This window comes from Xyrauchen texanus, chromosome 14 (genome assembly GCF_025860055.1).
Source record: "Xyrauchen texanus isolate HMW12.3.18 chromosome 14, RBS_HiC_50CHRs, whole genome shotgun sequence".
Lineage (NCBI taxonomy): Eukaryota > Metazoa > Chordata > Actinopteri > Cypriniformes > Catostomidae > Xyrauchen > Xyrauchen texanus.
Window position 1 is genome coordinate 45,283,684 of NC_068289.1, and position 14,200 is coordinate 45,297,883.

The window sequence follows — 14,200 nt, forward strand, 5'->3', positions numbered from 1 at the left end:
CGCTCTCCTCAGTAGTAATTCGGCTCGTAGTCTTAATAATGATAGTATCTGACTAACTGGGTTCCAGGTCAGGAAGCAGACAAACTGGTTAATCTGAATATCTGCTTGCTGCCTTGAGAGGTCACACAGACCACATAAACAACAACACATAGAGACAGTATCACCTAGATATCATATAGAGTCTTTTTCCCGAAGTACCAAACACAAAACTCTCACTAAATAATTTAGAAAACATTTGATTAAGGTCAAACTTGAATAAAACAAACAAAAGAAATCATCATATAAAGATATGGCTACTAAACATCAGTAAATCAGTAAAATGAAATTATCACAGATCATAGTTTGGATGCGCTCTGTTTGACTGAAACCTGGTTTAAACCGGATGAATATATTAGTTTAAATGAATCTACTCCCCCAGGTTGTTGTTATAGACATAAGCCTCATTTGAAGGGTCGAAGAGTAGGTGTTGATACAATTTAAAGTGACATATGACACCGTCAAATATAAAAAAAAAACTCTTTTGTTGTCTTTTACCCTTGCTACAGTATATAGATAACCCGGGACTTATTCTGGTTTCCTTGGTGAATTTGCTAATTTTTAAGAACCAGGAAAAATACAAAGGACTACAAAACTAACAGGAAACAGGAACAGGGAACTAAACAAGGATTTAAAAATACAAGTCTAAGCACAGAAACAGGGAATGTGTGACGGAGTGGCCATAGGGTGTGAGGGTAAGGGGGAAACAGACAGTTCAATGGGGCACAATGGGCAAGGGGGGCAGAGGAACAAGTCAAAGTCAGGGAGGTCTGAGACCAAGGCGGAGTCGGAGGGATGGAGAGCGAGGGCGGCGCTGCAGACTCTGAGGACCAAGCTGGAGCTGGATGTTCAGAGGGCTAAGGTGGAGCTGGAGACCAAAGATCCCAGAGCAGATCAAGTGGACTGCCAGGAGACCAAGGAGAACAGAACAGATCAGGCAGACGGCCAGGAGACCAAGGAGACCAGAACAGATCAGGCGGATGACCAGGAGACCAAGGAGACCAGAGCAGATCAGGCGGATGGCCAGGAGACCAAGCAGACCACCTCAGGGCAGAGACTGGGTCAGGAGTCCTGGTAGGTGGCCACAGTGCCGAGACAGGGTCAGGAAGCCTGTGAGGTGGTCACAGGGCCGAGAAAGGGTCAGGAGGCCTGGGATGCAGCCACAGCACAGGGACTGGGTCAGGCAGTGGAGCCGCTGGAGGAGGGGTGGGCAGAGGCGCTGAAAAAAAAGCCTCTGGGAAGGTGGATGGAAATACTGAAAAAGGAGTCTCTGGGAAGATGGATGGAACCTCTGGAGGAAGAGTCTCTGGGGGAGTGGGCGGATCCTCTGGAGGAAGAGTCTCTGTGGGAGCGGGCGGAGCCCTTGACGAAGGAAGGTGGAGCCGGGAGGGGCTCGAGGGGTGAAGCTGTCGAAGGCATAGCCATGGAAGCCTCGAAGCTAAGAGCCCTGGATGACAGTGAAATGACCTCCATATTCTTGTAGCGACTGGGGAGATGGTGTCCTTTTCCTTCTCCTCCTTTTCTGGACAGCTAGGAGCATAGTCACAGGAGCGGAGGAGGCCACAGGCATAGGCACTGGCTTGTTGGCCATAGCAGGCATGGGCGGTGACTTGCTGGCCATGGGAGGCTTGGAGCAAGGAGCCGTGGGAGGCTTGGAGCACGGAGCCATGGAAGGCTGGGAGCAAGGAGCTGTGGGAGGCTTGAAGCATGGGGCCGTGGGAGGCTTGGAGCAAGGGGCCGTGGAAGGCTTGATTGAGGGAGAAGAAGGTGCAGGTTTTGGCCCTGGATTCTTGTCATAATCCACTGTGTAAAGGGATCCGCAAAGTTCCAGAGCCTTCTCCACATATTCGCAGAGTGTCCAGTGAGGATCAGCCGGAGGCATCGGTTCTTTCAGTGCACTATCCAGACCAGTCTGGAAGAAAACCAGCAGAGAGCGATCTGGATAGTGTACTAAATTCGCTAGCTCTAAAAACTGGTCCTCAACTGGACAGTCCCCTTGGTCCTAAATGCAGCTTTTAATAAAATAAAGATGAACAAGGTAACAGAATAAACAGAAACAAAACACAGGGAACCAGGCACAGAACATGACAACACATGTGAAGACTGACAAAGAAACCAGGGGAAACAAGTGCTTAAATACACAAGGGCAAACAAGTGAATGAGGAACACCTGGGGAAAACAATCAGGGGAAAAACATAAAGAAAAAAGACTACAAAACTAACAGGAAACAAGAACGGGGAACTAAACAAGGATTTCAAAATAAATGTCTAAGAACAGAAACAGGGAATACATGACAATCAGTTTACATATTCTGTCCATCATAACATAATTATTTTCTAACAAATTCTATGTTTTATCACATTCATAGTAAAAATATTCAGACAGTGATCTTGATAATTAATGCACAGCATAGAGGATTCAATGGCGAATTCTCCTCCAGATTTTTGGACTGCAAGCTGCACAGCTCTATACAGAGATGCAAATTATCAGGTTTTTTTTTCTGAACAGCGTGATTTGGACCAGGTGCGACTTATATTCAGGTGCAACTTTATTTCTGGAAAATACGCTATATCATAAATATTAAACTGCTAATAATTTTAGCAAGGGACCTTAATACCGTGATACCAGAATAGCTTGTTTTGTTTTGTGAGGTTATCATACCGTGAACGTTTCATAATGTTACAACCCTAGTGTAAATCCATAGCCACATACATGATATCTCACATTCATATCAGTGAAAGCTGTTTTATTCTACATGGAGAGGGTCCACACATGGGGGCTGCCATGTTAGAATCACAAGACAAGCCAAATACTACTTGCATAATCTCAGTAATCGCCCTGTTATTGGACACTTTCACTTATGGAATAAATTAATCATGCTGACTGTGAAAAGTTAATTCCTGCAATAGCATTGTTAACTGAAAACTATTGTGTTTGAGTGATGCTACATCTATACCCCTAGGTGTCAGTGTAGGTCCAAGACAATAAAAACAATATGTTACTAAGTGCACCCTTAATTTTCTGGATATTCTAAATAAGGTGTTTACATGACCAAGAATTCCAATTATTACCATTATATGCCAGCTGTCTTATTCATATTTCTTGTTACAGAAATATTTGCTGTAATTGGATTATGATAATTGGGCTCACGTGTCTACATGAAGCATACATAATCAGAATGTGACCAAATTTTGATTAGTCAGTGGATTTTATTACACACCCTGACAATATTTCCTTTCTGTTTTTATCACAGAAACAGCAGGTTTTAACACAAACGAACTGGAGCAATCATTTAAGAGCAAATAACCTTTATAGTTCTTTCTTTCATTCATTCATTCTTTCTTTCTTTCTACAATGCATGCTTACATTTCATTTTAATGTTAGCTTTCTAATTGCATCAGCACAGTGATGTCAAGAGATTAATTTTGCTGCCAATTTAATGTAGTTGTTTAAATTGCATCATTATTCCTTTAAAAATAGATTAGCAACTGTGGTGCTGTAAAGTGGCTAAAATACAATAGAGATACAAAAAAAACATGTGTGTAAGCAAGAATATATGGGCTCCCAAAAATAGCGACAGCACAGTATTAGCAAAAATGAAAAAGTTCCAATTGTGTGGTCTGTTTTTTTGAGCAGATCAGCAGGAAATGCTAGTCAGACTCATGCTTTACTAAGTATATTATCTCAATCTACATCTCATTGCTTTAACTGAGTGTGCATCTCATTTAAACAAAATTTTTCTGCAACTACTTGGGTGACTAATACATTGCCAAAGCCTTAAACCATCAGATCCCAGAACAACCTGACTAGCGCTGTGCAAATGCTGACAGGCAGGGCCTGAAAAGGGCAGTTGTACAGCAGTGTTTGGAGTCCCTCTATTAAAAGAGGTAGCTGAAAGAGTAGACATGTGCAAAAACTGCAACACAATTAGTATCAAGATAAATCCTTCTCTAATCCTGTTTACGGTTGGCATCAGGAAGATGTGCCAAGATTGATTTGGACAGGGTGCTGGCTTACTGTAAGTTACTCCCCCCTTTTTGTCCTACCCCAATCACCCACAATCCCCCTTCATGTCACCCCTCCAGACACAGCTTTCTGTACATGACTGTTAAAATGGGGCACATTGTCATTTGCTCACAGAAAACTCTGGCGGGAGAGATTATCTCCTATTTCCACTAATTCAATTGATTTGGGGGTTTTGTGAAGTGACTGCAATGAATCGAAGCTTCAGAGTTAAATAAATATAATGGTAGAGGTACAGAGAGGTTCGAGCAGGAGCCCGAGCTGGAACAGATGGTGACGGGTGTCCTGCACAGTAATGTGAGAGTGTAGTTAATGTTCTGAAACGCAGAGATGCAGCTCGGGGTGCTCCTAATGAAGAAAGGCTTTCACACGAGTATAGAGATTCCCATTTAGAGAGGCAGCTACAAAACTTAGTCTATCTGGAGTCTCTGAGATTTCAAGGTGGTTTAATTGGAGTTTGCCTGTGGGGAATCATAGTGGGGCAGAAGAGAATGGAAAGTGTGAAGCCAAAAGTACTGCCAAGGTAGCAAGTACAATGCTGTTAAAAGTCAGAATTGTCACCCAGTAAAACTTGATTTTGTTGTTTCTGTTAACAACATGTCCATACCACAAGAAATATTGAGGGTATACGCAGTAGCTAATGGGGTGAAAGATGGTAACCCAGAGTTCCTTGCTATGGCCCTGGGGTCATGTCCTCCCCAATATTCAGATTGGTGGTCAATCAATTCTCTATAATTAATTCTAGAGATATAGCATTATCTAAGAGCATCAGTGAATTGTATGGCTTAGATTTTGCAAGCATACCCCAACATTCCCAGGTTTTTTTTAACTAAGTGGCAAAAACGTCATTTCCATACTTCTGCAACTTTTTTACATCAAACGGATTAATACACTTGAACACATAACCACCCACATTTACACATCAACAACGCCTGTTTGGTGTTTAAACCTTGTGCTGTTCATTGTGGTGGGTAGCACCTGCAACTCTGCATATCCCAATGTTAGGAAAAAGTGGTCCCTGATAATCTCAGTCAAAACTTCACAGTTTGTGCTGCACATTTAAAAATAATAATAACTTTATTTGTATAGCACCTTTTAGCAAATTAGCACAAAGTATTTCACAAAATATAAAATCAAATCACACTCAGTAAAACACAAAGTAAAAACATAAAACCACAAAGTAGTAAAACCAGTCTATACAAGTGAGTTTTTAAACAAGACTTAAAAACAAACACAGATTCAGCAGATCTAATATAACAGGGCAGGCGCTTCCATAATTGTGGGGCCTTCACTATAAAAGCTCTATCACCATTTGTTTTGCATCTTGATCTTGGAACAGCCAACAGTTCATGAGAAGAAGATCTAAGAGGTCTAAATGTTTTATAAGGTCTTAAAGGTTCTGCTAAACAATCATGCAATGCTATATATGTGTAACGATGCTGGAAACAGGCAGACGAAGAGAGTGATGGTGAAGTGCTTGAACCCAAGTGCTGTTTATTTCGAAACGTGATATCCAAAAACCCTGACTACAAACGTGAACAAAACAAAACATAAACATGAATGACTTGACTAGACTTGACTATAAACATGACATAAACAAAACATGACTTGACTTAAACTTGACTTGGTTTAACTAGACTTGACATGACTTGGAACAAAACAACAAAGTTACATTCACAATACCTGAGCAGAGACAATGGCAAACATGAGGGCTTAAATACACAAACAAACAGTGAACCAATGAACAGACAGGACAATAAACAAGATAACAAGACTATTAAACTAATCCGATGACAAACTATAACTGATTACAAAGTAATCAAACAATGGACCTATCAAACAATACACATGAACAAGGGAAACACATGACAAGATCACATGAGGGAACAGGAAAATCACATGACATAGACACCACATGACCAGAACGGGAACTAAACTTTTCAAATAAAAGACATGAAAACAAGAACAAAACAGAATAAACATGACATATCCCACCCTCTATGGGCGGCTCCCGATGCCACAAAACATCATTATAAATTTAATAAGGGAGCTGGTTTGTGGGGTCCTTGAAACGTGGCCTGGCTAGACAGGGCATGGTGCGTGGCCTGGCAAGACAGGGCGTGGGAACAGGGCAAAGCCAATGTAAAGTGGGGCCCTGAGAGGCTCGAGGGATGGAGCCGATGGGGATGAGGACCAAGGCGGAGCCACAGGGATGGAGGTCCTCGGTGGAGCAGATGTAGACCTGTGAAGCAGAGGCGGGCCTGGACTGTGGAGCAGAGGTGGACCTGGACCGTAGAGCAGAGGCGGGACTGGACCGTGGAGCAGAGGTTTGCTTGTGACATAGCATGGATTATTCTGCGGCTTGGCTGAGACATGGCATGGAGCAGACTGAAGCTTGGCTGTGACATGGCATGGAGTAGACTGAAGCTTGCCTAAGGCATGGCATGGAGCAGACAGAGGTTCGGCTGAGACATAGCATGGAGCTGACTCTGGCGTGGCTGTGACATGGGTCTGGATCTGATTCTGTCGTGGCTGCCATGACTTGGGGAAAAGTCGCGGAAGGCGGAGCCATGGGAGGCTCGAAACTAAGAGTCCTGGATGACTGGGAAAAGACCTCATTCTTCGTGAACATGAACAAAGTCTCGGGAGAGATCTCTGTGGTCGTGGGTATGGACTGAGTCTCGGGAATGGCCTCTGGGGTCGTGGGCATAGACTGAGACTCGGGAAAGACATCTGTGGTCGTGGGCATGTACTGAGACTCGGGAACGACCTCTGTGGTCCTGTTATGTTGATATAGGACTCGTTTTACTGTGGATATAAATACTTTTCGACCTGTTTTCTCCAACATCTTCACTAGGACCTGTGCTGTAGTTCTGGGATTGATTTGCACTTTTAACACCAAACCACGTTGATCTCTAGGAGACATAATGCGTTTCCTTCTTGAGTGTATGATGGCTTTGTGGTACCATGGTGTTTATACTTGTGTACTGTGGCTTGTTCTGATGAATGTGGTACCTTCAGGCTTTTGGAAATTGCTACCAAGGATGAGCCAGACTTGTGGAGGTCCACAATGTTTTTTCTGAGGCTGATTTCTTTCGATTTTCCCATGATGTCAAGCAAAGAGGCACTGAGTTTGAAGTTAGACCTTAAAATAAATCCACAGGTGCACCTCCAATTGACTCCAATTAGCCTATCAGAAGCTATTTGGATAATTGTCTTGAGGCTTAACATAATTTTCTGGAATTTTCCAAGCTGCTTAAAGGCAAAGTAAACTTCTGTCCTACTGGAATTGTGATGTATTCACTTGCACAAAGTAGATGTCCTGAACGACTTGCCAAAACTATAGTTTGCTAATATTTAATCTGTGGAGTGGTTAAAAAATTGGTTTTATGTATCATGTATCAAGTGTATGTAAAGTTCTGACTGCAACTGTAGACCTAGTTTGTGTCAAATGTCTAGCTGCAGAATTTTGCACTAAAGTGTGTTGATTTGAAGTTGAAAACAGGGCATTACATGTATAGTCTTTTTTGTATCCCTAAAACTCAAAACATGTATCCCCTTGAAAATGTTCCTTAACCAATAAAAACAAGACTGAACTAACTTCCTGACATCATATTCAAAATGTAAATTTTTATCAAAATAGACATCCAATTTTCTCACCACCTGCTAAATATGAAAAAGACAAGCCTTCCAATATTTTGTATATCTGCTATACACACTTGAAGAACATTTAAATTAGTCAGATCACTGGGATTCAATGACAAATACATCTGTAGGTCATCTGCATAGCAATGAAAATGTATGTAGTTTTTTTCGAATCACTGAACCAAGCAGTAACTTCTATAGAGAAAACAAAATTGGTCCTAACACGGACCCTTGCGGAACACTACAAGGAGGACATCTCATCTTTAACGTACACTACAAATTTCCTATTCGACAAATAGGGAAAAAAAGCAGTCTTAAACCACCCCAGATATTTCCACACATTTCTTCAATGTATAAATTAAAAATGAATTACCAACTGTATCAAACGATGCAGTTAAATCAAGCAACACTAAACTTGAGTCATCCTAAGAAGGGCAGTTTCGTACTGTGGTTTTCTCTATTCCTGAATTAAATTTCTCAAAAATATTGTTATCCTTCACCACCTCCACTAACCTCACTTACAATCAGCATGGATTGTTTTGTTTACTGGTCACAGTGCAATGTAGGCCTTGCAAAGAGTCTGTTTAAAGATGGGCGAGTTGAAAACTATACTGGACCCAACAGCAAATCCACGGCTCGCGAAAAAATGCATCAAAGCACTGTATCGCATTTTATTTGCAAATATGGCATTTACAGTACATACTGTAGACTTAAAGGCACAGCAAAAAATTACAGTTTAATTCTAAAGGTCAGAGAGAGGGTAGAAAACTCTCATGGAAAACTAAATTAGGACTGTTTTTATTTAAAAAATATTATAAGTGGACAAAGTAGGAATATGTTTTATGATGCATTTATAAATGTGTTATATGACACTTCTAAATGTCTTCTGTGTGTTTGCTTTAGCTGATCGTGACATGAAGAAGCAAGAAGAATATGTGGAGCTCAAGGGTGTGTTTATTGTGAAGGTTAAAAGGTGATGCTCTGCAGGGCAGCAGACGGGGGTCACTCTGCTGGCCATCACACTTCTCCAATGCCATCCATCTAAACAACCTGAGTGTGGACCACTGTGAGATCTGGTTCAAAACCATCAAAGAGATCCTCAATGGTACATTCTGAAGTAGAACAAAAAAATAATGTCCAATCAAGCATGAAACATGAAGCTTTATAGAAGTATTTTCTAAAGAGCTTCAGTGATTTTTATGGCACACACTGTGCAAACATTAACTTGGTCAACATTTGCTTCACATTATTTTTATTGTGTTTGCTTCCATTTATTTAATAAAGATAAAAGGGCATAATAAAAAGCTTGCCCAGCCTGGTAATGAATCAGAGACAGTGGTTCTGTTCCAAAACATAGTTAGCCACCATTTTAAGGCATCATAGGCATGTTACATATACAAATAATTTAGCAAAAGGCAGGCAGAATAATTGTACATTATTTTTGGCCAAATCTTAGACAACATCACATGCATCCTTCTTGAAGTCAATCCTATTTTGCATTGTGAAAAGCTCAATAAACCAATCTACAGCTTGGAAACAATATCATTAAAAATAAGTCTAAAATAAAATTGACTATTTTGCCCAATATTTGTGTGCGCTATGCATTTTTATGCTTATTAAGAGTAATATGTTTGTAGCTTATCGTTATGCTAATGCCAAACTCAATTGAAATCAATTTTGAGTCGAATCTTCCATGCATTTTGCATAAGCAGTGTGACTTTTATGATGCACTTGAGTTGCTGTACACTTTTCCACATTGGTCATTATGTGATTCCATTTAAGTTGGTTTATGTCCTTACAAGCTAGCTCACAAGGTTTTAGAACAGAACTAGTGTATCATAAGTAAATTATTTTTCAAGTATCCATCAGACCTACAGAATTTGCTAGCTGTGTCAGCAACATTCTTGCTCTACACAAAAAGCACCAGGTTTATGAATAAACTTCACAGACTGCATTACGGAAACTATGAGGCACCGTCTCCTTTGTGTGATGACCATATCAATTTGTGGCATATCTGAAGGGGGGGTTGGAGGGGGTTCTTGAAAGAGGTGCTGTTGGCCACAAGGACCTGCTGGATCAGACTGGAGGAACAGGTTGGTCCTATGGCCTCCCTGGAGTTTGTAATTATCTGTCCCCCTCTTGCTAACGTTCACTGCCAAGACAGGCCAGCGGCCTGCCTAGGGCTTCGCTGTGCTGCACGGGAGACAGGTGTCCTTCCAAATGCGTCAGAACTCTTCCTTCACCAGGTCTCAAGACCAGTTTGGGAGGAGGGATGGAAAAAGGGCAGGAAAGGATTTAATAGTGGGAGGCATTTTTAATAGCCTAAGAAGCATTTTTGTATCTGTCTGCATTGTATTTAAGTAGTTTTTTATATGTAAACATGGACTAGACCATATAGCATAATGCATATTTGACCGTTGCGCAACATCTTGCTGTGTTTTAGTGTAAAGTTACAGAACTTCTACTTGTAAAAATGCCTCTGGAGACACCTGCTTTCATTTCATTCTAGGTTTATTGGCATAAGAAAATATGTGGTCTGAATGGCCTCTAAGTTCAGTCAGTGTTTTGGGTGGATATCCATATTTATTAACAGATGTGATTTTCTGATTGTCCCGTCCATGCAACCGTTTACAGCAGTGGCTTGAATACTTTTTGTATGAAGTCCCTTTTCAATTCTCCTGATACCCGTAAATAACACCTGTAACCATAGTTACAGCAGCTATAGTGAATATAAAATATGGTGACATCAATAACACTTAAAAAGTCTCCTTAATTTAAACAGCATCATTAAATATGTCCAACCGAGTCGTGAATTCATCAAAATTCATGAAATCTTAACCGACAATGGCTTTGAATGTGTTTTTTTTCAATGCATGCAAAGACATTTTGCCTTACTTCTATTGAAAATTCAGCGAATTCATAATAAATGCTATTTGCAATCTGGTACAAATAGTGGCAGATACTATTTGCACCCCTAATTAAATATTAACAAACAGTATAGAGCCATCACAGCAGAATGTTTACTGTGTTCATTTAGAGTCCCACAGATACCCTACACCAACCCTTTCCCCTAAACCTAACCCTAACCTTCCCTTAAAAAAAGAACTGTGGTTTTACTACAGTAACCATATTATCACTATGGTATTTTGTAGTAAAATGATAGTAAAAATAAAATTAAACATGTTTACTATATTAACACCATATTGCTGTAGTAACACCATGGCTTCTGCCAAAAAACGTATTATTTGCACAATAAGTGATGTAGTTTTAGAAGCCCTAGACCATGACATAATATCTTGTAACCAATATTCATTACAGGGTCTGAAGTAATTACACAAGCCTTTTTTGACTGCACCTTAAGACTCTTCCGAGGAACTACAAAAATATTGCATCTTCCATAAGCAATGAAAGATCCTTTGTCAGCTAAATGTGTGTTGACTGTTCAGCTCCTGTCTTTCTAAAAATCAGCATGTGTAATCTCCGTTAATTCCAGACTGCAGAGAAAGCATCTCTGCACTTTATCACTGATTTAATCTAGCGTCACAATTAGACTGAAATTTCAATTTCAGAAATCCCTCTTTGTCCATAGTGCGTCACACAGAAATAGCACACACAATACAAGTAGTATGTTGTATTTAATACCAGATTAGACATGATATATGAGTTTATTAGACATGAGATATGAGTTTGAGACTAGATAATAGTGCAGGGAAAATCTCTTGAAAGTGATTTTGTGTGATGAGGCCCTAGTCATAATGCTGTATTAACACAATGCCCATTAATCCTTGGAATTTCAGTTACAGCACTGAATAAGCGGTGATGTAACAGCAGTGCTCAGGAGGTGCATTACTCACAGGGAATTAGGGGGGATTGTATCAGGTCTAGCAACTTTATATGATCAAACCCTTCCCCTACCGTACGTGCAATCCTTACCTTTTCTCCGTAGATAAACCACAGACACATTTTAACAGAAAAGTGTTTTTGGGGTCATCTGTCCTGTAGCTCTTTAAAGATTGAAATGCTGTCTTTTTGTGGGTAATTGTAAGTGAGGGCTTTCTGTACTTTGGGCAAAACATGAATTAATTAACGTAATTAAAGAAGATGCCTTGAGGGAGCCCGAAGGAGAGGGGACATGCTTATTTAGTGCTGTGGGGTGAAGCATTTATACACAAGGATGAGATTCATATGGTATTCAATTTATTGAACAAAACAACACAGTATAGACCTTGTACATTTAGTCTATGGTCCTTATTTTGTTCTTCTGTTATAATTGATCTTTCTTTAGCTCTCTGTCTCCATCACCTTGTCTGTCTCATAGCGATGGGCAGTCTGACCAAAATCTTTGGTATGAGTAATTTTATGTCACAGTAATGGTATATATATCATTATATAGTTCATTATTATGCTGTAAATGTAACAATTTATTTATTTATTAAATAACCATATGATGGTGATGTCTATTTTTGGATAAACCAGTGAATTTCAGGTAAATACAAAATAAATAAATAAATTAAAGGCACTTCTTCTCATTTGGTTATTTAAATTTTTAATTGGAACCAAAATATATTATTTTTCATAACAAATAAATAAGTTCGGCATCAGATGGTCAGTTGATGGTTTTTTATTTTTTATTATTATTCAAATTATAAACAAATAACAAATATGCATTAAAGTGAGGATGAAAATATGGATAAATGTGGATGAATACTGTTTAATGATGATTAATGATTATTATTAGTGATTGTTATTGATTGTTTATACTTCACTGCAGATAACAAATACTTCAAATGCAACTATCAGCGGCAATTAATTGGCAAAAACTATGGTAACACTTTTCATTAACCTTCATGTTGTGGTCCGGTCATTTTGAACCGAAGAGGAAATCTTTTGCCTGAAAATGCTAGTTAATGTTATCTTATTGGACTAAAACTTACTGACTTTGCTCACACAGGGTATCACAGCTTCTCCAAAATAATGTGTTCACTTTAATACTCTTTTTGTTGTTCGGCCGGTCATCAAAAATTACTTACTGATCATAGGCCTTATTGACATCAGCTCATGCACCTCCGTTTTTGAGTGAAAAAAACATAATTTGTGGATAATTTTGGCATTATTAAATAAAATATGAAAACATTACTGTACTATTTATCACACTAGTATGCTTTAATGTTTAACCAGGAAGTTTGTTTTGAAATGGCACAAAATCACACTTGTGATGTTCCCGGTCAAAAATGACCGGCCATTGAAAATGAATGGGGGAGATCAAAAATCTGAGAAAAATTTTGTGTTCAAGAACATGTTCATCATGTTCATGTTCACATACTGTATGTGCATGTGAGCTTGCAAAAATAAATGCCTCGGACCTGAGCACGCACACATATACACACACATGCTCACGTACACGCACAAACTCTTTTGAGTATTACATGCTTTCTTTTTCACAGAGATGAACTTTATCCTTCCCTGTACTGCATCCAACATTACCACACACACATGTGCACTAACACACACACATATGCACTAACTAACACACACGCACGCACACACACATGCTCACGTACACCCACAAACTCTTTGAGTATTACATGCTTTCTTACATTTTGGTGTTCACATATGTGCATGTGTGCTTGCAAAAATGAAGGCCTCGGATCTGTACACATGCACACACACACACACACACACACAAATTCACACACACATAAACACACACATACTCACGTACACACACAAACTCTTTTGAGTATTACATGCTTTCTTTTTCACAGAGATTAACTTTATCCTACCCTGAACTGCATCCAACATCCATTCATACATCCAAGATCCCCCCCCCCACTCCATTATTAACACTCTAATAATCATATGAAAATATGTAAATAAGAGTGTTGTTTACAGTATCTCAAAGCAAGTAATGTCTTGGTTATAAATGTGAAATTAAATAAATTAACCTGAAAATCATTACTCCGGCTCTGCTGGTGAATATTTCTGAGTGATACGTAATATGTTCCTCAGCAATTTTCTTGCACTTTTATGTTTCAACCACATATGTCAATACAGAATCCAAAGTTCCATAGTTCAGCTTTAACAAATACAATCTTATTGAAAAGTGTTACCAAAATTATAAATCGGTCGACATTTTGGCATCAGTGCAAACACAGCTTCACATTATGTAATACTTTGGAGAAAAAAAACTTAAAACAGTTACATTTTATTAGAAAAAGATAGTTCAGACATTAAATTCTGATTGGATGAGCCACATTCAAAGCCGCTGCAAAACAGACGATATACGCACACCTTTTACCACTCATCAGTTGAAATTCAAAATGAATGTGCCAAGTTTCTACATTGCTCTACAACTGCAGCCAACTACAGTAAACTCTGCTTAACATTTTTCTGAATAAATGCTTCTTTGTTTTGAAAAACACGTCAATACGGCAGCAATGGGAGTTTAACTGCTGCAACCTTTGCTCTCTCTCAACCACTCGCTTCTCTTTAATAG

At 39.4% G+C, this 14,200-nt stretch overlaps 1 pseudogene; it reads left to right on the top strand.

Moving 5' to 3' along the window:
• The first annotated feature begins 700 nt into the window (after positions 1–700).
• Positions 701–14,200, top strand: part of LOC127654628 (ceramide kinase-like protein) — a 79,794-nt pseudogene continuing 66,294 nt past the window's right edge.